The following is a 23,697-nucleotide window of genomic DNA, read 5'->3' as shown; positions in this document are numbered from 1 at the left end:
TGCCTCTTCCTCACGTCCTCTTTTTAGTGTCTCCCTTGAGGTGTAATATATAATAAAATATCTAGGGGTAATGATGAGGTTGTTAGGTGCAAAATACCCCTTATACCCCTAGAATCACACCATAAGCATGAATATTATCCTCCAAGTGGAAGTGGTCCCATAGCAGCTCTGGCAGGCGGTTACAACAATCATTTCACGTGCAGAGCCAGCTATCCTCATACAACTGTATCTTTTTGTCATTTTCTGCGCCAGAAAAGCCAAGGCATTTCAATCTGCTTCAGCAACGTGTGATGCCGCGACATTACTTCCCATCTTTTCATTTTTGCTTGCTATTCCCTGCACACCACAAACAAACTGCACCTTTCCTTCAAGCAGCATCATTAATAAATAAAATAGCACTACCACCACAAATGCAACTATATGAAACTACATGATCCTAAAATGCCTAAAATGAGCTTTTAAACAAATAATAACTTAAGTGAAAAAGGCCTTAAAAGTAGCCTTTTTAGGAAGTTAACACACCCCCAAACTTAAGCTATTACTTATCCTCAAGCAATGGATAGCAGTTACATAAGCAAAATGTCATGGCAATGTTCAATAATAAGACAGTAGGACAAAATTGGATTTCAACCCTCATAAAAATAAGCTTCAACATGCTAGACTTATTAAGAATTCAAGTACTTTTCCCTAGGTCAAGATCCTTTTGTGGTAATGTGTGTGCGTGATTGTATCCAATCTATATTTAGCAAACTTAGACAATTTCTACTCAAGTCCCCTAGTTTTTGTTAATGCATTTACTTATTCATTAAGAAAATTTCTTTACTGCCTTTTTTTTAACTGCTGTTACGAAGGGAGTCAGCTCATTACACCTACTCTCCCATACTCTAGGTGAAAGGGAGCATACCTTCCACCCCCGAGCTAGTTAAGTAGAGTCATCCCATGACTACTTTTATTTACTCATATGCACATAGCTGCCATTTATTAAAGAGAGTTCCAGGCAATGCAACGACAAAGAGGAGTGTCCCTCTACAGCTATGCGTAAGCATTTATTCACAGTTTCATATATAAGGGAGTTGTTTTTTTTCTTTTAAGCACAATACCATATTTCAATGCCAAAACTAACTAGAGTTCCTTTATAAAAATTTTCCAAATTTTCTAAGTATAGAGAACATACAAATCGTGTAAAGGTTTTTCACAAAGTACCAAGCCCTAGAGTGAGTTCTATCATTCTCAATAGTCATTTACATTCAGATTCTAGCCTAACAAGGTCATCATCATTGGGTATCCTCAAAACATTCTATCTAACTATCATACCATTTACTGATGCCATGGCATAATACTATGTTAATGCTATCATGCATATGTCCTAGCAAGAACACTACCTCTCCCAAACTTAAGGGAAGCATTGTCCTCAATGCTTAAAGATAACTAAACTAAATATAAACTAAATACCATGCAATAAAATGCAAACTAAATGAAAATGAATTCAAGTGAGGTACCTCAATGTTTACATGGTGGTGTTGCCTTGGAGGTGCTAGAAGCTCCTCGCCTAGTACGCTTGCGAAGGGGTGCTAGGCTGGACTCTGAAGAAGTAGAGTAATAATGCGCAATATTCGTACGTCCAGCCGTGGTCTTGGTGCGTCGACCACTACGTGGTGCAGGAATGGGACTAGGTGTTTCTTCGACAGGGATAATGGGCGGATATTCAGGGGTGTCAGAACGGTACTGATCAGGAGTCGGGTTATCAACTGGAGGATCTTCTTCATCTTGTTCGGGCTCTGGAGAAGCTAGGGAAATTCCGTTGACCGTGGGGAATAATTTCTTGAAACATCGATTCCACCACAGCATCTCTATGCTTCACATACCCAAAGAAATTGTGGATATCACCGTGTAAAGCATGCATATGAGTCTGAGTCTGCATCACAGCTTCCTCGAGAGCAAGTAACTTTGCCTCGGCATTAGTTTCTGTAGATTGCTCATGAACATGGTCTTTAGACTTGGGATTTTCAATTCCTAATAGCAGTGAAAGTCTAGCCCTAGTAATGCCCGATAATCCAGGTAAAATTTCATCAAAAGCATTTTCCTCGACCTTTTTCTTACGACACAAAGCAGTAATTAAGTTAGAAAACACTAAAGTACTTTCCTTTTTACTCAAGCAATCATGAAATTGCTGAACAATAATACGACCAACATTAATATGACGGGATACAATTATCGAATGTAAAAGCAGTAAGCGTTAAAGTGATACCGTCGTATTGTGAGAAGTAGGCATGATTTTGTGCTTAAGGAAGTGATTCCATAACTTAGCGCGCGGCTGAAGTCGCTCTCTATTGACAGAGTATCTACTTGTTTGGCGCCCATTCCACTCAGTGTTTTTGAAGCATAAGTCCTCAAGGATTTCATCGTAGGTGGTGTTATCGGCTTCATCCTCGAACTGGGCATGTCGGTCCACCACATCCTGCAAATAAGAATATCGATTAATCGCAGTGGGTGTAAAACGAATTTGTTTACCTCGCACAAAAATGGCATGTTGGTTTGGCTTGGAAATATTTGCATAAAATTCCTTAACCAACAAGGCATTCACTGAACCCGGATGGCGTGCGAACTTCTTCCACTTGAGTGGCGTAACAATGTCCATTACGTCGGGTCCCAAGCCACCATCGGTCTCCTTGGTAAAAATAAAACCTAACTCAAAGAAGAGTTTTTGATTCTTGAAGTTTTGGAACAGAGCCTTAGCCTCCTCGTTTTCAAATTATTGGAACTTGGAACCTTCGGGTGCAGCTGATCTTGTGCGCACCATTTTCAATAGTTGTGAAGTAAGAAAAATGGAAAATGAAGTAGCTTTCAAAAGCTTTGTAGAGTTTCGGCTATGTAGAAAAGAGTGAATAAGATGAAGAATATGAGAGATAAAAAGTAAAAGTTAAAAAAATGAAATAGAAAACTTAAGGAAGAAAGAGAAAAGAAAAAGTTAAAAGTTTATGAGGGAAAAGGGGTGATAGGACGGTTAAGAGAGAAATTAGTGGGTGGGGAGGGGTTATGCGTGTATGGGGAATGAAAACTGCCAAAAGAAATGATGATGATGGGATAAAACTATTGGAGAGAGAAAAGAAATGTCAGAAATAAAATAAATTAAAAAGAAACAAAATCATATAATATTTCTCCCATTAATGATCTGTCCTTTCCTCTATTTGGGTGACCGCTCCCTGCACGGTTTGCAGCAATGTGGTCTCTACAAATTATATCAAAAATTAATTACAAAATAAAATAAAATAAAATGAAAGAAAAGCTTAAATTTTAAATTTTATTTATGCACAGACACAAATTCAATGCCGTGGCATCGAATTTTGGTTCTTCTCTTAGCACGCTTCAGCATCGTGTAGAAGTAACACGTCCTTGTTGTGCGGTGGTGGAACTCCATTGTAGGCTTTCAGACGCTGGCCATTGACCTTGAAGATTGTCCCATTGTCTATTCTCTTTATGTCAACAGCTCCATGGGGGTAGACATAATGCACCTCAAATGGTCCTAACCATCGAGATTTGAGCTTCCCAGGAAAGCGTTTAAGTCATGAGTTATAGAGTAAGACTTGTTGCCCCACATGAAAATGTCGTGGCATCAGTTTCTGGTTATACAACTTCTTGGTTTTCTCCTTGTATATTCGAGCATTCTCATATGCTTGTGCTCTAAACTCTTCCATTTTATTAAGTTCTAGTAATCTTTGTGTCGCAACCGTCTTTCGGTTGGGCCCCGGAATTGGGCTTCGACTTGAAAAATGTGGATTGGAGTCGCCACCGATCATTTATTTAAAACAAATAGGTTGATCGGATACCCTATTTCTTACCTGATCTGCGTTTTACCAGAGATGTGTTGGATTCGGGAGTCGGTTACAATCAAGGAAGGATTAGCACCCTTGAACTGCCCTTTCGGTACTACGTAATTTCCAGTTGTTTTTGATTAAGAAAATTATAAATTTAAATTGAAAGATAAAATAATGATCCGAAATTACTTATATTTGACGGATTTACAAATATATCCTTTAAAAGTCAAAATATGGGTTAGAAGAGATGAATAAATGATAAATAAAGTGAAACAAATAAAATAAGAAGATTAATAAATAAATAAATAAAATATAATATAAATAGAATATAAAAAAAACAATAACTCTAATATATACATAGCAAACAACTAAGTAAAAATAAAATGATAATGAAAATAAATAAATAAAACAAGTAAAAGAATATAAAAACATGAAAAAAGAAAATAGGTACATAAATGAGTAAAATATGTATAAAAAGTAAAAGCATATATACATTAGTAAAATAATAATAATAATAAAAAAAAGAAAATCAAAAGTAATATACGTATATATACATGTAAAATAGGAAATATATAAATATATATATATATAATAATACTAATAAAAAAATATATACATATATAATAAAATTAATAGAAAGTAATATTCGTATATAACGAGAATAATAAAGTAGGAAAAAAATAAATTAAAATTTAATAAACAAATTAAAGTTGGCAGAGGTTAAACTGAAAAGAAAGAAAAATCATATGGCCAAATTAGGAGAAAATCGAACTTAGGGATCAATTCAAAGCGAAATGGGGATCAAAATAAAAGTCTTCAAAAAAAAGGAACCAAAAGATGATTCTCGAATTTTTAATGAAAAACGCGCGGGTCATGCTAGCCAGGCCGGGTCAACACGCGGGTTAGATGATTTTAGTATAAAAGTTAATTTTTTTTAAAATCTTCATTTTTCTTCTCTCTCGCCGAAAACAAAACCCCCATTTTTCTAAAATTCTCTCGACTGTTCTTCAAAATGAAGAACAGCCACCGTACGAGCCCAGAAACAACCATCAGTCGCCTTGCCGCCACCGTTGAACGGCGACGGCCACCGTTCATCGGTGGCAAATTCAAAACTTTTCCCTTCCATCTGAAAGCCCTCTTTATCCCCGTTTCAAAAATCAAAATATTTCCAAAAAATTATAAACCTTCGGGGGCTAGATCTACATTTGAAGATCTCGAAAATGCCCAATCGTTCATCAGTTTAAAGTGTTCGCTTTGTGTTATTCAAATCAAAAGAGAGACAACAAAGCCACAAGCAAACTAATGATACGCCGAATCGAAGGTAAGAAAGAAAAAAATACCGTTATTTCTTTTGAATCATTGTACAAAAGCTTCGATTTTCCTTGTGGTATTTTTCTGGTATTGTGTTTGTGTGTGATCTCTGTGTGAATCCAGTGTAAATACTCCTTTCTTTTACAACCGCTTATGTGTTCTATTTATAGTACAAAAATATCCTAAGTTTAGCCTATTTGATTCCGAGTGAAACTCGATTTCTTGTTGTTGACTAACACACGGCGTTGTTTTGTGTTTCATGTGTTGGTGATGAGCGAAACGGCCGGCACAGTCTTCGGTGTGGAGGAGTCTGTAGTGGAAACGGCGCTGGAACATGCACACGGCGCTGGAATGAGTAGAGGTTGAAACCCTAAAATGGGGTCTACTATAAACCATTTGATCTAGTCTAGATCCAACGGCCATTAATGCTGGCGGCTGGGATGAGCTAGGGTTTGGAACAACCCTAATTTGCTACACCAGGCTTGACCTGCTATTGGGCTTGGGTAGCTGACTTGGGCCATTGTTATTTTGTAACTTGTTTATTGGGCCTGTATTTAAATAAAAGAAATGAATGAATATTTTTTATAATATAGTTTGTAATAAAAAAACTATATCAATGGATGGAATTCGATGTCTACAGCTACCCCTCTTTGTCATTATCATATGACGAAAATAGAGCAAAGATTAAAAGACATAAATTTCAGCCATGTCAAATATCCTCCGTCGCGGAGTTGAAACCCGATATTGAATCTAGGTTGTCAATATGAATCACGAAATGACTCCCTCGTCGTGAGGTTGAGTTCAATTGAAAACTTCTGAGCGTGAGATCCTTCATCGTGAAGTTGAAATCAAACTCATAGCTTTTGGCAAGTGGCCTTTGAATCGTCTTCTGGCTCAAGATACTTCGTCGTGAAGGTGAAACTTGACCTGGAGACTTTGGTGTTGTGGTGTTACAGATGACTCCTTCGTCGTGAAGTTGGGTCAATCTGTTTGTGAAGTAGAATTGCATATGGCTCTTTCGTCGTGAAGTTGAACCTGATGATTGGATATCCTTCGTTGTGAAGTTGAAATCCAATCTAAAAATGGATGCTGCTTGTATGCATGATTCCATTCATTGTGAAGTTGAAACCGTGAGTGGCCCCTTCCAAGTCCAATATCCTCCGTCGTGAAGTTGAAATTGGCTCTGGAACTGGAAAATTGTTTGTTGACAACCAGTCGTCCCTTCGTTGTGAAGTTGAACTTGTGTTGTATGGAGTCCAATATCCTTCGCTGTGAAGTTAAAATTGGTTCTGTAATTGGGAAATTGTTTGTTGACAACCAGCGGTCCCTTCGTTGTGAAGTTGAACTTGCGTTGTCTTGAGTCCAATATCCTTCGCTGTGAAGTTGAAATTGGCTCTGGAATTGAGAAGTTGTTTGTTGACAACCAGCGGTCCCTTCGTCGTGAAGTTGAACTTGCGTCGTCTGAAGTCCAATATCCTTCACTGTGAAGTTGAAATAGGCTCTGAAATTGAGAAGTTGTTTGTTGACAACCAGCAGTCCCTTCGTCGTGAAGTTGAACTTGCGTCATCTGGGGTCCAATATCCTTCGTTGTGAAGTTGAAATTGGCTCTGAAATTGGGAAGTTGTTTATTGACAACCAGAGGTCCCTTCGTCGTGAAGTTGAACTTGCGTTGTCTGGAGACCAATATCCTTTGCTGTGAAGTTGAAATTGGCTCTGAAATTGGGAAGTTGTTTATTGACAACCAGCGGTCCCTTCGTCATGAAGTTGAACTTGCATTGTCTAGAGTCCAATATCCTTCGCTGTGAAGTTTAAATTGGCTCTGAAATTGAGAAGTTGTTATTGACAACCAGCGGTCCCTTCGTCGTGAAGTTGAACTTGCGTTGTCTGGAGTCCAATATCCTTCGCTGTGAAGTTGAAATTGGCTCTAAAATTGGGAAGTTGTTATTGACAACCAGCGGTCCGTTCGTCGTGAAGTTGAACTTGCATTGTCTGGAGTCCAATATCCTTCACTGAGAAGTTGAAATTGGCTCCGAAATTATTTGTTGACAACCAGCCGTCCCTTCGTTGTGAAGTTGAACTTGTGTTGTCTTGAGTTATATCCTCCGTCATGGAGTTGAAATCGTGGACGTTTGGCTTCGAGCTAGATATCCTTCGTCGTGAAGTTGAAATCTACTCTCGAGCAAATTGTGAGTTCAATATCCTTCGTCGCGAAGTTGAAATTGACTTTGGTTAAAACTTGGAAAAAATTATGGGGATCAGGAGAGAAATCTCGATTTTTGATTGCCTGTATGGAATTTTGAGGATTTCGACCCCTGGTCTTGAATTCTTCAAATGTTCAAATCTGATGTTTGTTTTTTATCCTTGATCAGAGAATTACCTCTCGACCATCTTAAGTATATGCATGAGCCCTGATCAGCTTCCGAGTACCTGTACTTTTCAATGAATCTTTGTGCAGTAATATACGAATATCTTTTGCATGAGTGAATAAATCATCAAGTTTAAGCTCAATCCAAGATGCTCAAAAGGAATTGGTGTAGAGAAAAGGATTGTCTTTTATTCATTAGGGAAAAAGAACAAATAATACATGACAAACATTTTGGAAGATGAAGACATGATGAGGTATAAACGAATGTCTTAGATTTCAATAATGCGGACACTTCTGAGCTGAAAAGCCGTTAGGTGACCTTGAATACAACCTTTGCCAAAGGATCTTTGAGAATGCGACAACATTCAGGAGAGTGAAACCTTTCTCTGACTCGATGAGCCTATGGAAAATTCAGATGCCGGGGGTTTCAACTGTCTGGATTTCTTGAATTATCCAAATCGCCCTTTCGGGTTTTCAATTTGGACCCATCCTTGGTTACAAGACACCCTTTACAAGTTTTCACCTTGAACCCACCTTTTTTCTCTTTTTCTTTTTCTTTTTTCTCTTTTTTCTATAGGGCGCCCTTTCGGGTTTTCACCCTAAATGTTTTTTTTCCGATTTAGGACGCCTTTTCGGGTTTTCATCCTAAGCGTAGTATTTCTTGACTGCATCTGAGTTGATGGGATGTGGCAGGTCAGGTCCGTCCATTTCGGCCAGGACAAGGGCCCCTCCGGAAAAGGCCTTTTTCACAACATAGGGTCCTTCCCAATTTGGCGTCCATTTTCCTCAGAAATCTTTCTGAACTGGCAAAATTCTCTTTAGCACCAAATCTCCTTCATAGAATATTCTTGGGCGTACCTTCTTGTCATGTGCTCGAATCATTCGTTTCTGATAGATTTGACCATGGTGAATGGCTTTCAGTCTCTTTTCATCTATCAGATTAAGCTGATCGTATCTGGATTGCACCCATTCTGTGTCATCTAGTTTGACTTCTGTCAAGACCCGTAGTGACAGAATCTCTACTTCAATGGGCAATACTGCTTACATTCCATAAGCTAGTGAAAATGGAGTTACCCTAGTCGAGGTTCGTACTGAGGTTCAATAAGCGAACAAAGCGAAAGGCAACTTCTCATGCCAGTCCTTGTAGGTCTCAGTCTTTTCTCCACTATCTTTTTAATGTTTTTGTTTGCTGCTTCTACTGCACCATTCATATTTGGTCTGTAGGTAGTAGAATTGTGATGTTTATGTTGAATTGCTCACAAACAGGCTTTCATCATTTTATTGTTCAAGTTTATAGCATTATCGGTAATGATCTTTTCAGGTAAACCATACCGACATATGATTTCTTTCTTCATAAACTTACAAATAACAGATCGAGTGACACTGACATAGGAAGCAACCTCTACCCACTTAGTGAAATAATCAATAGCTACAAGGATGAAACGATGACCATTCTAAGCCTTTGGATGGATTTGTCCAATTACATCCATACCCCACATAGAGAAAGGCCATGGTGACATCATGACATGAAGCTGATGTGGTGGAACATTTACTTTATCCCCGTAAATCTGACATTTATGACACTTTCTAGCATAGTTGATGCAATCACTTTCCAGTGTGGACCAGAAATATCCACATCTCATTATCTGTCTCGACATCATATGTCCATTTGCATGTGCTCCACAAACTCCGTCATGTACTTCTTCCACTATCATTTTTGCCTCTTCAGCATCGATGCACCTTAACAGAACTTGATTATGGCTTTTCTTGTACAAGACTTCTCCGTCAAGGATGTATCCAGCTGCCATCCTTCTAATGGTTCTTTTATCGGTTTCAGTGGCCTCCTCTAGATAGCTTCGATGTTTGATATACTGCAAAATGTCGTCGTACCAAGGCTTTGTATCTTTTACTTCTTCAATCTGGTAACAATGAGCCGGGTACTCATACGACTACATGTCAATTGGCATCATCTCGGACTCTCTGCCAACTTTGAATGCAGCTCCCAAGGTAGCCAAAATATCAACCATTTGATTCTCTTCTCTTGGCACACAGTGGAAAGTGACTTCATCAAAATTTTCGAGCAGATCTAGTATTAGCTTCCGGTATTCTATCAGTTTTGTATCTTTGGTTTCCCATTCTCCGCGGAGCTGATAGATTACTAATGTTGAATCTCCGTATATCCGCAACTCGAATTCCTAAGACATAGGCCTCATACTCTGCCATGTTATTGGTACAATCGAAGTTCAGTCTGCTGGTAAATGGATAGTGAATCTCTTCTGGATAGATCAGTATTGCCCCGATGCCATGTTCTAATGCATTGGATGCCCCATCGAAGTACATTTTCCAGGAACTGTCTGTTGAACTACCTGTTTCTTCTAAGAATAAAGCCATCAAGTCTTCGTCTGGGAAATCGAAGTCTAATGGCTCATATTTCTCATTGGTTCTGCTTGCTAAGAAATCCGATATGGCACTTCCTTTGATTGCTTTTTAGCTCACGTATTCAATGTCGAATTCGGACAATAGCATCTGCCATCGGGCTAACCTTCCGGATAGAGCAGGTACCCCCATCATGTATTTTAAAGGATCTAATTTGGAAATCAACCAAGTGGTGTGATACAACATGTATTGTCTGAGTCTTTTTGTATCCTATACTAAAGCACAACAAACTTTCTCGATAGGAGGATATCTGACCTCGCAATCGGTGAACTTCTTGCTCAGATAGTAGATGGCTCTTTCTTTTCTTCCAGACTCGTCATGTTGGCCCAGGACACACCCCATTGAGTTCTCGAATATTGATAAGTACAAGAACAGAGGTTTGCCTGGGATGGGGGACATTAAGATAAGAGTATGAGACAAGTACTCTTTCACCTTCTCGAATGCAATCTGACAGTTTTCAACCCATGCCCCAGGGCTGTTCTTTCGGAGAAGTTGAAAAAATTGGATCACACTTATCGGTTAGTTGAGATATGAACTGAGCTATATAATTCAATCTACCCAGAAAACATCGGACTTATTTTTGTGTTCGAGGTGGAAGTAGATTCTGGATAGCCCTAACTTTGTCAAGATCAACCTCAATGCCTTTTCTGCTGACCACGAAGCCTAACAATTTCCCGGATGTCACCCCAAAAGTACATTTGCTAGGATTCAGTCGAAGTTGGAACTTCCTCAATCTCTGGAAGAGCTTTCTCAAGTGCTCGACATATTCACTTTCGGTCTGTGCTTTGACAATCATGTCATCGACATAAACCTCAATTTCTTTGTGCATCATGTCATGGAATAGGGTCACCATAGCTCTCTGATATGTTTCCCCAGCATTCTTTAATCCAAAGGCATCACTTTGTAACAGAAAGTTCCCCACATCGTGATAAAAGTGGTCTTCTCCATATCTTCGGGATGTATTTTGATCTGATTGTACCCCGAAAATCCATCCATGAATGAAAAGTAGTTGTTCCCGGCTGTATTGTCCACCAGAGTGTCTATGTGTGGCAGAGGAAAGTTGTCCTTGGTACTTGCCCTGTTAAGGTCCGGTAATCGACACACATGCGTACTTTCCCATCATTTTTCGGCACATGCACTATGTTGGCCACCCACTCCTGATATTTGGCCACTTGAAGAAAACCAGCATCAAACTGCTTTTTAACTTCTTCTTTGATCTTAAGGAGCATTTCTGGTCGCATCCTTCTCAGTTTCTGCTGTACTGGTTTGCATTCTGGTTTAATTGGCAGTTTGTGGACTGCCATATCTGTGTCTAATCCAGGCATGTCTTGATACGACCAGGCGAACACCTCTTTGTACTCCTAAAGTAAGACTATCAGGTTGTGTCTTGTTTCCGTTGAAAGAGTCGTGCTGATTTTAACCTCTTTTCGATCTTCCTCAGTACCCAGATTCAAGATTTCGGTTGTCTCTTTATGGGACAGTATTTGTTTATTTCTCTTTCTACCATTCTCAATAATTCAGTAGGCAAGTTGCACTCCTCTTCAGTGTCGCATTCATCAAATTCCCCAAGGCAAATGGTCGATTCAAAATCCACCTCCGGATCAGGATCATTAGTGCCTACATTATTGTTATCTGGGGATCTGAAAGAAGGGAGAATGTGCATGTGTGAGAGGAAAATATCCCACAAGAAATAATCAAGAATTAAATTCGAGGGAAAATGGAAATGAAGTATCGAAATGAAGAAGATAGACAATGAATTCAAAAAGGAACAAAGGAAAATTTGTTTTCCATGGAAAAGAAAAAATGCATCTTTTATTGAACTTAAAATATTTATTAACCCTTACAAAAGATCACCTATTGCCCCGAGTATAGGCGAATAGGGATAGTTCAAATATTACTCTGAAAGACTCTTGTAAACCACAGGTAGTTCTTCGACCGACCAACGGCTAGGCACGAACCCAAGTGGCAGAGGGCATATCCCAGATTTAATTGTGTCATTAGCATTTCCAGTGGTTATGGAATTGATGCTCAAATCTTCCAAAGCCGCTTCTAAGTCTGTCAATGTGGTCTCAAACACATAACCACTTGAATTGAATGTATGGTAAAGAGGTGGGAATGTCATGGGCTCCCATTGAAGTTCACTTCCAGTCAACCTGGCTAGCCTTCTCTCTCGGTTCGTCTGAACTTCTTTTCTCTTCTCATGGTAACTGGGCTGAAAGCCGAGTCCAAACCGGTCTGGCTTTGAAATAGGAAGAACTGGATCAATCCTCCCCTGTAGAAACTTTCCAAGCCCTCTTCCAGTCTTGGCACCTCGTCCCAATGTTTGCATGATCTCCATTCTGGTTCATTTAGAAAGTCGGGGGTTTAGGAATCCTTATTCCTTCTGCCACAAAGGTGACATTCACAAATTCTAAGGAGCAAACGAACACTCCACTGCTTCCTCGTCCACCTCGATATATGGGGCCTCCGTGGTTACACTTGCCACAATATCTTCCTTAGCATTGATAATTACTAAGGCTCTGTCAATAACAAATTTAACCTTTTGGTGCAGTGTGGATGGTACTGCACCAGCTTGATGAATCCATGGCCTTCCTAGAAGACAGTTGTAGGAAGACATGATATCCATTACCAGAAACTCGACATCATAGGTGGCAGGTCCGATAGTCAGTGGCACCTCTATCTTGCCAATAACCTTTCTTTTGGTCCCATCAAATTCTCGGACCACGTTCTGGCAGGCTCTCATATGTGAGGTATCTATTGGCAGCCTTTTTAAAGTGACTAAAGGCAATACGTTCAAAGCTGAGCCGTTGTCAATCAATACACTTGGCAAAGCATGCCCCTTGTAGTAGGTAGTGATGTGTAATGCCTTTATTCGGCCTCTTTCTTCGGATGGAATCTCATCATCTGAAAATGAGATGAGATTATCAGCTTGAATATTATTTACCAGTCGATCCATCTTGCTGATTGGTATGTCTTGTGGCACGAATGTTTGATTCAGAACTTTCAACAGTGCCTCCCGATGTGCTTCTGAGTTTAATAAAAGTGCCAACATTGAAGAGCGTGTTGGCAAGTTGTGAAGTTGTTCTACAATACTGTACTCACTATGCTTCAGAAATTTTAGGAACTCTTTAGCTTCTTCCTCCTTTATAGGTTCATTGATTACCAATACATCTTCCTTGAAGGGCTCTAGTTGTCTTTGCCCCACATTGTTGTCACATCCTTTAGAAGTACTCACCTGGCATCCGTACTTCCATGGCACTTGTCAATTGTCCTTGTACTGAAAAGGTCGAGGTGTCGTAATCACCACCTTTGCTTGTGGAATTGCTGTTGAAATCTTTGCCTTAGGGGTAATGATCAACGGACTACCTCTGCCAATCTCTTGTCTGATGATCCTCCAGTAGCACAAATGTCTACTTCCGGGGAATCCTGAACTTCCTCGTAAAACTCCAGCTCTTTCTGGTCCATCATGAGCTGGACTAATGTCTTAAATTCGGAGCATTCTTGCACTTTATGCCCCTCTTCATTATGGTAACAACAATAATTACCATCTCCATTCTTTAGATACGATTGCGGTGTAAGAAGCCTTGCCTTTACCATTTGGCTCCATACCAAGCCAAAGGAGCTTTGACTTCTGAAACATTGGTTTTGATTCTCCTGTTGTTTTTGGTGATGACTGCATTAATTCCGACCTCTGGATGATTAGGCAAGGGATTTTGGGCGACATTTGGTGTTTCAGAGTTGAAGGTGATCCAGTTCTTGTTCCGCATTTGTTGTACAAGCCTCTTGAATGCGATACAACCTTCAATCGAATGTCCCCACACACCACCATGATATTCGCAGTTCGCGTTCTCGTCATACCATCTCGGATATGGGGCTTTATCGGATCCATTGGGTTAGGTGAAACTGCGTGAGTGTCGAGGAGTTATTGATATAACTCTTTATATGTCATGGGAATAGGATCGGACTGCTCCCTTTCCCTTTCCTTTCCCTCATTGGTTCCCTTTGAGTTTGGGTAGAAGTACTAGATGGTACAGTTGCAGTGGTTTTTTAGCTTGAGACCGTAACACCCTTGTTGACGTTATAAGTGTTGACATTGTTGATCTCTCGGTCTTTGTTTTTTATTGGAGGTTTCTTACTGGAGTCTCCTCCCTCGATTTTCCTTGTTTAATGGCCAACTCAATCATTTCACCGGCCATGACTAAATCTGAGAAACCTCCATATGTAATTGCCACCAGGTGTCTGAAGTAAGGTGCCTTCAGGGTTTGTATAAACAACTTTCTAGTCTCTTTTTCATCCAAGGGTAGATGAACCTGCACAGACAAATCCCTCTATCGCTGTGCATATTGTCGGAAACTCTCATTGTGCTTCTTTTTCAGGCTTTGCAGCATAACTCGGTCTGGTCTCATATCATTGATATGTTTATATTGTTCTAGGAAAGACTTGGCTAAGTCTTTCCATGTCTTGATGTGAGTTTGGATGAGCTGATTGTACCAACGGATAGCTGAACCAGATAGGCTCTCCTGAAAGCAGTGGATCAGGAGTTGATCATTCCCTCCATATCCTGTCATCTTCCGACATAACATAGTGATGTGGGATGATGGGCAGCTATTCCCATCGAACTTCTCAAACTCATGAACTTTAAACTTTGGTGGAAGCACCAAATCTGGAACCAGGCTCAGCTCCCTTGCATCCACTCCATAATAATCATGGTCCCCTTGGACCATCTTCATTCGATCTTCTATCATCCTTATCTTCTCTTCCATCTTTTTTGCTTTTTCATCTTCATTGAAATCTGGGATACTGTAATCATCCGGATGATTATCAGGATTAGTTTTGGAAGTTTGCACCTTTACAGCAGATAGTACTTTTCCTTTGACAGTAGAAGAATTTTCTTGTGGTCTGGGTAAGATCTCGGGTGACATAACCACATTTGAGGTTGGTGATATGGTTACCCCTTCGGAGGGACTTCCCCCTACTGCACTAGCTTGTTGTAAACCTGATAACTTGGCCACTATTTGGTCGACTAAGGATTCCTGGTTTTTCTTGATGGACTCCAGAGTGCTCTGACTGTTTTTCCATTTTGGCCTCCATTTGTCTTTTCTTTGCTCGGGTATTGTGCGGGTGATGCGTATTTAATATTTACGGTGGTAAGCTTGGTGTTTGCTCCTTCCCTTTTGAGACATGTTATGTTAGTTAATATGAATGTAAAAACATGGAAAATATAAAAAAATAAACATGAAATATAAAATGCAAAGTATGCAATGCATGATGTATGCGATTTAGAGGTACTGATCCAGAAAAGGGTTCATTATTAAATAATCTTTATTTAGACAAAAAATGTTTTATCTTATAAGAGACATAAAAACAATTAAAGGTACATTCAGACTAAATCCTCTAAACCCCGAACAACTTCTAGTAGGTTGACAAGTCTTATTCCTTCATATGTCACTGGTTGTATACCTTGTCGAACCACTCCAGCTTCCCTTGCCAGGCCATGTAGATGGAGAGCTACCTTCTGTACTTGATCCAGGAAGTCTCGGATAACTGCGTCTCTGGCCTTTACTATTTGTTGTGCTTGCTCCCAATGGAAACGCCACTGCAAACCCCCGTCGAAGGGTACTATCTGAAGCTCGCTCGCTTGCGTTTTGAACCCATCTACAATAGTTTCTAACTCAGCTATTGTTTTGCCATATCTCTCATGTTGTTTCTCCAGATCAGCCATCTGGATTTTCAAGCGTTGGTTTTGATGCTGGCTGTCTACTAAGCGTCTCTGGGCAGTTTTTATCTGTTCTTTCCAGGCTCTCTCATCAGGCCCTTCGAACTTTCTTTGCAAGCTGTGAGCTTCATCTTTCCATTACTTATAAGACACCTTCAAATTGGAGTTATCCTTGACCGTATCTTGATACCCCTTTCTCAAGTCTTCAAGCTCAAAACAGACTCTTTTATGTTCTCTTTCTAGTTTGTCTGCTTTATCTTTTTGTGAGTCGGCCTTGAGTTTCCATTGATAACGTTCAGCTTCAAGTTCCTTTATCTTCTGCTTCAGTTCATTATTCACAGCTTCAAACTCTGCCTTGGCTATCTCAAGTTCAGAAGGGGTAGGTTTGTGTATCTGGAGTGAGCATGTCTTTAGCAGCCACAACATCCATCCGGGATACTTTCTTCCATGACTCGGCTATATCTTTGATCTTCTTCTTATAACTATCACCGTAATACACAAACTATGATGTAGATAATCCGTATGTTACTGGGACAAACTGACGTGCCCCATACTGTCTAAGTGCCAATAACGGAGCATACCCAACTGCACCCCAAAGTCCAAGTATGGTCATAGTGTCAGAATCCCCACATCGAAAAAGAACGTCACTGAGGAACAACAAAGGGGCTCTCCAGGTAATATCCCGGTCCTGAAGATGAGTGAAGACCTTCATCCATTTTTCCTTCGAAGTGCCCTCATGCCATTTCATAGTGATGAACTCTCCCAACGGTGAATAGGTAGTGCTGAATCGACGGTAGACTACCCCGTTAGTCTTCCAGAAGTGGCTGTGAATCCAGACTTGAAGGAGTTGAACACATCCAATGAACCTTCCTCCACCAGTTCTTCTGCAATGATTAAGAGACCGAAAGGTCTCGGCTAAGATGGTCGGCGTTGGGTTGACTCGCCTTGGAAGTTGTTCAAATAGTTCTACTACGGCTGCGTCGATGCACCCCAAATTCTTCAGAAAGATAATCAAACCATACAGACCCAGTGCAAAAAGATCTATAGTCTTCCATTCATCAGGGTGGTTCTTCATTAGTTGTTTTATATGGATCCACTCGATTCCTTCCCCGTTACCTTTGTGTCGGAGTCGATCAGTCACCCAATTTTCATCAACCCCTACAATCTTGGCCAGTCCGTTCTTAAAAGGTTAACCCTTGATATGTTTGATATATGCCTTCTCTAGTCTTGAATCAGTGCTTGGAGAAGGGGCTCATCAGTCTTGACATCAAGTAAGAGGGCAATATCACCATATCGTTGGCTGAACTTCTACTTTCTGTCATTCTTCCAACTGTCCCAAATGTTTCGTAACTCTTGGATATCATTCTGTTTCAGGCTGACAGAGGCATAGCTAACCAGCTCTGACACGTAGTTCCCCTGAAGACTGTCTCCCTTCTCTTTCTGAGTCATCTCGGACCATAGTCGTGCCTCGGTGTTCTTAATCTCTTGTATTACAACACCTTTGTCTATTAATTCAGATTATTTTGTGTGTAATAAACGCTTTTTAAAGATCAATAGCCTCTTGTTATGATGCAAATGCTAAAAAAACAAACACAAAGGCAAAAATGTTAGTAAAATAAATAAATAAATAAATGACGAAAGAAAGAAAAGACATGGTTAAGGTAAAAATATCCTAGGTTTCAGAAATGTGGTTTTGGGGTGGACCCTAATTCCTTGTAGTCTCTGGGTTTAGGTTCTAAAAAAAGGTACTCGAGTTCTCCTTACCGGTGCCCCCTTGGGCTTGCCAGACCCTTAGTCCTAAACCCATCACAGGCTTGTGTGGACTAAGTTAAACTCGAGGGGACACATTCCCTTATGGCCGCACGGTGAATAAATTCACACGAAGACATAAGGTATATGAATTCCGAAGGCTACTTGCTAGGCCCGCACGGTGAATAAATTCACACGAAGGCGTCACTTTCACCCCCACTTAAAATAAGGTTTGGAGCTCGGGTATAGAGCCTTAGATGAAAAAAAAAACTTTGAAGGCTGAAATCATGAGAAAACGATTAGTCCAACTATTTACTCAAAAATATAATCAAAAGTAAGTAAAAAGGATCGAAATATTACCTTAAAATTTAAACTTACCCTTTTCGTTAAAAAGACAACTGGAAATTACCTTAGCCCGACTCACTTACCTGTCCCCAGCGGAGTCGCCAAGCTGTCGCAACCGTCTTTCGGTTGGGCCCCGGAATTGGGTTTCGACTTGAAAAATGTGGATTGGAGTCACCACCGATCATTTATTTAAAACAAATGGGTTGATCGGATACCTTATTTCTTACCTGATCTGCGTTTTACCAGAGATGTGTCGGATTCGGGAGTCGGTTACAGTCAATGAAGGGTTATCACCCTTGAACTGCCCTTTCGGTACTACGTAATTTCCAGTTGTTTTTTATTAAGAAAATTATATGTTTAAATTAAAAGATAAAATAATGATCCGAAATTACTTATATTTGACAGATTTACAAATATATCCTTTAAAAGTCAAAATATGGGTTAGAAGAGATGAATAAATGATAAATAAAGTGAAAAAAAATAAAATAAGAAGATTAAGAAAGAAATAAAGTAAATATAAAATAAATATAATATATAAAAAAACAATAATTCTAATATATACATAGCAAACAACTAAGTAAAAATAACATGATAATGCAAATAAGTAAATAAAACAAGTAAAAGAATATAAAAATATGAAAAAAGAAAATAGGTAAATAAATGAGTAAAATATGTATAAAAAGTAAAAACATATATACATTAGTAAAATAATAATAATAATAATAAAAGAAAATCAAAAGTAATATACATATATATACATGTAAAATAGGAAATATATATATATATAATAATAATACTAATAAAACAATATATACATATATAATAAAATTAATAGAAAGTAATATGCGTATATAACGAGAATAATAAAGTAGGAAAAAAATAAATTAAAATTTAATAAACAAATTAAAGTTGGCAGGGGTTAAACTGAAAAGAAATAAAAATCATATGGCCAAATTAGGAGAAAATCGAACTTAGAGATTAATTCAAAGCGAAATGGGGATCAAAATAAAAGCCTTAAAAAAAAAGGAACCAAAACAGGATTCTCGAATTTTTAATGAAAAACGGCTGATCATGCTAGCCGGGTCAAGTCAACACGCGGGTTAGATGATTTTAGTATAAAAGTTAATTTTTTTTTAAAATCTTCATTTTTCTTCTCTCTCGCCGAAAAAAAACCCCCATTTTTCTAAAATTCTCTCAACTGTTCTTCATAATGAAGAACATCCACCGTACGAGCCCAAAAACAACCATCAGTCGCCTCGCCGCTACTGTTGAACGGCAACGACCACCGTTCATCAGCGGCAAAATTAAAACTTTTCCCTTCCATCCGAAAGCCCTCTTTATCCCCGTTTCAAAAATCAAAATATTTCCAAAAAATTATAAACCTTCGGGGGCTAGATATATATTTGAAGATCTCGAAAACGCCCAATCGTTCATCAGTTTAAAGTGTTCCCTTTGTGTTATTCAATTCAAAAGAGAGACAACAAAGCCATATGCAAACTAATGATACGCCGAATCGAAGGTAAGAAAGAAAAAAAATACCTTTATTTTTTTCAAATCATTGTTCAAAAGCTTCGATTTTCCTTGTGGTATTTTTCTGGTATTGTGTTTGTTTGTGGTCCTCAGACTCCACTAAGCTTTCATCATCCACCAAATATTCCTTTTCTGCTAGCTGAATGAAATTGTTCTGGCAAAGATGTCCAGTTCCTTCTTCAATCACTGAGTTTAATTTAGAAATGCCTTGGCATTCTTCATTGTCATCAACATATTTGAGCGTTCGAAACACATTGACAGTCACACACTGATCAGCCACTCTCATGGTGAGTTCACCTTTTTCACAGTCTATCAATATGCATCAGTGGCTAGGAAAGGTCTTCCCAGAATAATCAGTGCCTTGGCATCAACTTCGCAATCTAGAATTAAGAAGTCGACTGGAACACAAACTTATCCACCCTCACTATGACATCCTCGACTCTCCCTTCAGGTTTAACATGAGATCTGTCGGTAAGTTGTAAAATAACCGAGGTGGGTCTTGCATCTCCTGTGCCAAGCTTCAAGAATATAGATTTTGGCATTAAGTTCACACTTGAGCCAAGATACAACGTCTTTCCAACGAATTAGCTCCAATCGAACAAGGAATAATAAAGCTGCCCGGATCATTTTTCTTTGGCGACAACTTACTTAATGAAGAACAAAATTCTGTTGCCGTGGCAACATTCTCTACTTTCCTCTTCTTGGTACAGATTTCCTTCAAAAATTTTGGCATACATCGGCATCTGTTCAATAGCTTCCAAAAGAGGTACATTGATATGGAGCTAATCAATAATGTCCACGAACTTCTTGAACTGAACTTCATCATTATGCTTCTTCAATCTTTGCGGGAAGGGTGGAGGAGGTCTATCTTCCTTAACTGCAGCAGTAGGAATTGATTTTGCCGTGGCATCATAATCTGGTGCCATAACAGAATCCTCCTCCTTGTCATTCTCAGTACTGCTATCATCCTGCAATTCAGCTTCACCTTTGTCATTAGTGGGAATAGAGTCATCATGTTGTGCCCCACTAGCTTTAACTTGTTGATTAATTTGTGTCCCACTCCTAAGAGTTAACACATTGTAATTCTCTTTTCCTTTCCCTTTAGTGACTTCAATATCACTTGGCAAACATCCTTGCTGACGCTCTTACAATGCCGTAGCAATCTGACCAACTTGACCTTCCAAAGCTCACAAGGACGAGCTATGGCTTTGAAGTAAGGCGCCTTGACTATGAAGTAAAGCTCATTGATTCTTAATTGAAGTAGAATGGTCTTGCAGCATTGTCTTCGTAGTAGATATGAACTCTTGAATCGTAACTTCCAAGGAACTCATGCTTGCTGAAGTTGAAGCTCCTTTGTTAGTATTATGGCATGGCATAGAATTCTGGTAACCTTGAGACTCATTGTGATTCTGCTGCCGAGTAGGTTGATTAGCATTGTGGGCTCCTTGATTTCCCCATAAGAAATTGGGGTGCCGACGCCATCTAGCATTATAAGTGTTAGATTAAGGATTATTGTTGCCTCGATTGTAATTGCCTACAAAGTTGATGGACTCGTGATTGTTCAGGCATTCACTCTCATGATGATTGCCTTGGCATAACAGACATGCCAAGCTAGTTGCTTTCACTTCCTCCACCTCAGTAGAGCGTTGTAAGTTTTTCAGCATATTGGTGATAGTTGAGAGTTGAGCGGACACCGAATCCTTGGTATCTAACTCAAATGCTCCAGGTGCTCTCCTCCCACTCCCAAGTCTTGAGGAAGGAAACTTATAATCATTGTTAGCAATTCTGTCCAAGATAGCAAACGCCTCAATAGGTGATTTATCCAACAATGTCCCATTTGCCGAGGCATCCAGTAACATCCTCGTGGGTGCATTGACTCCATTATAGAACATGACTACTTGAGTCCAATTGTGAAAACAATGATTTGAACACTTTCGAAGCAAACTCTTGTAACGATCCCAACACTCATACATGGATTCGTCGTCTCCCTAGCGAAAAGATGATATATCATTCCTTAGCTTCATATTCATGTTCGGTGGGTTGTACCTCAATAAAAAACTCTTGCAAAGATCAGTCCATGATTTTATCGAACCGGCTGGTACACCACTCAACCAAGCCCTTGCTCGGTCACGCAATGAATACGGGAAAAACTTTAACTTCAGAAAATCCTCATGTACTCCCTCTTGGCGAAAAGAATCACAAACTTCCAGAAAATTACGAATGTGCTGCCTGGCATCTTCTTTTGTCATACCCCCAAACTGCCCAATACAATTCAACATGTTGAACATGACTGGTTTCAGCTCGAAATGTGCAGTTTGAATTTCGGGTGCCACGATTCCAGGATTCAGATCATCCAGCATCGGATTTAAGTGATCACGAATAACACGCGGCCTAACAGTAGGATCAACATTGTCTAATGTCGCGGTATTTTGATTTTCGTCATCCTGACCAATGCCTTGGTTTCCAATCTGATACATGTTTCCTCTAGCGCATTGAGCACGTCTCCTTTGTCTAAAGAGTCTTTCAATCTCAGGTTCTATCGGTTCCAAAGGCTCTTCAGAATTTCTTCTAGGCATACAATAAGTAAACCTGAAAAATAAAATAAAAATATGAAGTAAACTATACAAAAATAAAAATGCAAAGCAAAATAAAATGCTTTGGCAAAACTAAATAACTTTAGGCTGCCAATCCTCGGCAACGGCGCCAAAAACTTGTCCGTGTGTGAGTACTATAAAATATACACAAATAATGTACAAGTATACATAATTGTTCAAGTAATATAATGATGAGTGAGTATCGTCTCCACAGGGATTGGGTGAAATTACAAAAGTCTAACCAAAGCTAAGCACTAATATATCTATGTATAGTTAGTCTTTATATATACAAATGTCACGGTAAATGAAAATGTGTACACTGATGGATGTAGATTGATGGTCTGATGTGTAGGAAATGAAAATACAGTGGCAAGATAAGATGTTTAGTGTTGAAAATGGTGCAATGTCGAGGCAATGGAAGATGGTAAATAAACAAAAATAGATAGCAAATGAAATGAAATGAAGATAATCCTCACGTGACAAGCTTCCAATGGAATGAGTGATAGGGATTGATTTAAGGATGCTAAACTTATTCCTCAGGGATATTTAAGCTATCTAATCTTTACTTGCTCGACAGGGCTTTCCTAAAATGTTCTCAAAGGAACCTAACAGAATAGGATGCCAAGGCATCTGCTCTCACTCTACGATGTCGGCCAGCCTACCCTATTTATAAAGACACCTTTTTTAGTCATTGAAATCCTATCCTAGTCTCTCCTGAGATCTAAGGGATTAGGTTATAATATCCCTAGGCCGGTTTAAAGTCCCTTGAAAATACTATAACCCATTGCTTATGAGGATCTTGTCTTGTGGTTCTCTCGAATACTTACAAGTATTTTTAGCTTAGGTTTCTCCGAATACCTAAACTTCATCTAAGAAATGGACATTTCCATGTCTCTTACAAGCCTAGATGGTGAAGCATTCATAAGAAAGCAAATAAATAACCAAAATAAACTTAAATATACCATTAAATAAAGTCTAAACATCCATTAAACCAACCACCACCAAATAAGTTAGTTCATGGTGGGGTTCTCAATATCCAAACACAAAGTCATGCAAATATTCGTTCCAACAACCCACAAATAAATATAAAAATAGTAGCAAAAAGGGAAGTGAGAAGTAGCATTCGAAGCGCCAGGAGGTCTCTTCGGCCACCACGAACCACCTTAGCTTGCTAGCTCCTCTCGGCACCTAGCTCGCCACTCCTTGGAGCTTAATCAATGGAGGAAAACCCAAGGAAGAAGAAAAGAAAAAGGAAATAAAAATCTGATTTTTCTGCTATATGCGTGTGCCTTTTCCTCACGTCCTCTTTTTAGTGTCTCCCTTGAGGTGTAATATATAATAAAAATATAGGGGTAATGATGAGGTTGTTGGATGCAAAATACCCCTCATACCCCTAGAATCACACCATAAGCATGAATCTTATCCTCCAGGTGGCAGTGGTCCCATAGCAGCTCTGGCAGGCGGTTACAACAATCATTTCACGTGCAGATCAGCTGTCCTCGTACAACTGTATCTTTTTGTCATTTTCTACGCCAGAAATGCCAAGGCATTTCAATCTGCTTCAGCAACATGTGATGCCGCGACATTACTTCCCATCTAGTCCTTTTTGCTTGCTATTCCCTACACACCACAGACAAACTGCACCTTTCCTTCAAGAAGCATCATTAAGAAATAAAATAGCACTACCACCACAAATGCATCTATATGCAACTAAATGATCCTAAAATGCCTAAAATAAGCTTTTAGGAAAACAATAACTTAAGTGAAAAAGGCCTTAAAAGTTGCATTTTTAGGAAGTTAACACTTAGCCAGATGTTGAGTAATCAGTTGGGCCTC

The 23,697-nt window shown here is 39.3% G+C and overlaps 1 non-coding gene across 1 annotated transcript; it reads left to right on the top strand.

Moving 5' to 3' along the window:
- The first annotated feature begins 21,181 nt into the window (after positions 1-21,181).
- On the top strand, positions 21,182-21,288 carry LOC120136949. Its single transcript, XR_005517390.1, has one exon. It is a non-coding gene; the product is annotated as a small nucleolar RNA R71 (small nucleolar RNA).
- The last annotated feature ends 2,409 nt before the right edge of the window (positions 21,289-23,697 follow it).

The sequence above is a fragment of the Hibiscus syriacus genome, unplaced genomic scaffold (genome assembly GCF_006381635.1).
Source record: "Hibiscus syriacus cultivar Baekdansim isolate YM2019G1 unplaced genomic scaffold, ASM638163v2 tig00110637_pilon, whole genome shotgun sequence".
NCBI lineage: Eukaryota > Viridiplantae > Streptophyta > Magnoliopsida > Malvales > Malvaceae > Hibiscus > Hibiscus syriacus.
This window is presented reverse-complemented; position numbering and strand designations above follow the sequence as displayed.